Raw genomic sequence first — 1,934 nt, 5'->3', positions numbered from 1 at the left:
TCTAGTTCAGTTCTAGTTCAGTTCTAGTTCAGTTCTAGTTCAGTTCTAGTTCAGTTCTAGTTCAGTTCTAGTTCAGTTCTAGTTCTGTTCTAGTTCAGTACTAGTTCAATTCTAGTTCAGTTCTAGTTCACTTCTAGTTCAGTTCTATTTCGAACTTGTTGTTGGTTATAACAGTTTTTACTTACCATTTGGTCAGACTATGTTATCATTACTATAGACATCATTTATATGTTTTCCAGCTGTTTTCTCTTTCATACCACATTGCTGAAATAAACGAAAAAAATTTATTAGTGAATGATTAAATAAAAATGGTCACTTAAATCATATAACAAAGTTCGCCACTAAACTATGTTTTTTGCACTCCTGTGCAAATTTCTAAATTCATTAAAATTTAAAAAATGTTAGCTTGATCGTTTATATATTTATTTCCCTTACGTTTTTGTAACTATTTAAAATATTTTCAAAGTATATAAATTATTATACTTTCATGTGCTTGTCCTCTTAAATAATTATCATTAAATGGACCGTTCATTTTCTAACAAATAATTCATTAATTCCCCATTAAACAGGAAAACACAGACACACATTTATTAATGCGATTTTAAACACATTTTAAACTGAAACGGAAAAATTGCCAACCCCTACTTTTTATTATAAATTGATGATGATTCCAAAAATATATTTGTTTGTTAAAATGTGTTACAAGATTGTTGTTAATTGTTGGCAACTTTGTAAAACAACAACAATGTGAACAAACATTTAATATCTACGTGAAAATATTTAATGTGTCCATGAAATTAAACGTTTCTAATTGTTTTTAATTAATTTTTTTTTCTGGTTACATCTTGGATTTTTATTAAAGTTTATTCCTCCCAAGGAATCTACTTACTAGGGTTTACGAGTAACAAAAACAATTTCTAAAATAATAAAACTGAACTGAAGTCTTGGATAGAAATAAAATGTATTTTACCGATTAATTAAAAAATATAACACATATACAATGACAGCTACAAATAAAAGCATCACCATCATCCTTACAGTTTTGGGTAGCAGCTGTACCAATTTAATCTTTATTAAATTTTTATGTTTTTTATTAAAAAAAGTTTTTTTGCTTTTGATTAAAATTAAATGTGCGATTAGTTACCCGCTAGATTACTTGTGGTATTTAAAGTGATTACGTTGTAGAACATATATGCAATATATGTGAACTTTATCTCTGTGCAAATCTGCCGGGTTGTCTAACAACAAACAAGTGTTGCCAACATAAAACTTCATTATAGTTATAAAAATTTTGAACTTTATGACGGCCGTGTGGTGTTTCGTTAACATAGCTATGTGTATAAGTACGTACAAACGTTATATTTATACGTCAGTATATATTTTTGAATTAAATTCAATACGATTCTTTGCTCGCTTGAATTTTTATTTATTTGAAATTGCTGTTATATTTATTTGATTTTTTTGGCTGCCCATATTCCTTTTGGGAGGGTTCTAAATTATGATTTATGTTTAAACAATTAAAGTTTGTGTAAGGTTTCCTTTTATTTTGCTTTATTTTTAAAACTAATTAAATAAAGATTGTCAGTGAAAATTCTTGAGTTAGCTGTACCTCGGTTTATTAGTTAAATGATTTATGTGACCTCTATAGTATTGAAATTTGTTACCACATGAATAATATTTATATGAATTTATATTAGACCCAGCAATGCTAAAAGCGAAAAATCTATCATTAAGCCTAAAATTTGTCTTATGGGAATTTAAATTTTAAACTAGAACTAGAACAGAACTTGAACAGGACAAGAACAGAAATAGAACAGAACTACAATAGAACTAGAACAGAACTAGAACAGAACTAGAAAATAACTAGAACAGAACTAGAACAGAACTAGAACAGAACTAGAACAGAACTAGAACAGAACTAGAACAGAACTAGA

At 27.6% G+C, this 1,934-nt stretch overlaps 1 protein-coding gene across 5 annotated transcripts in view; it reads right to left on the bottom strand.

Moving 5' to 3' along the window:
• LOC111684296 (semaphorin-2A) overlaps positions 1 to 1,934 on the bottom strand; it is a 170,054-nt gene that overhangs the window by 6,334 nt on the left and 161,786 nt on the right. The window lies entirely within an intron of this gene.

This window comes from Lucilia cuprina, chromosome 6, assembly GCF_022045245.1.
Source record: "Lucilia cuprina isolate Lc7/37 chromosome 6, ASM2204524v1, whole genome shotgun sequence".
Taxonomy (NCBI): Eukaryota; Metazoa; Arthropoda; class Insecta; order Diptera; family Calliphoridae; genus Lucilia; species Lucilia cuprina.
Note: the sequence above shows the minus strand (reverse complement) of the source record. Positions and strands in the feature narration are given on the sequence as shown.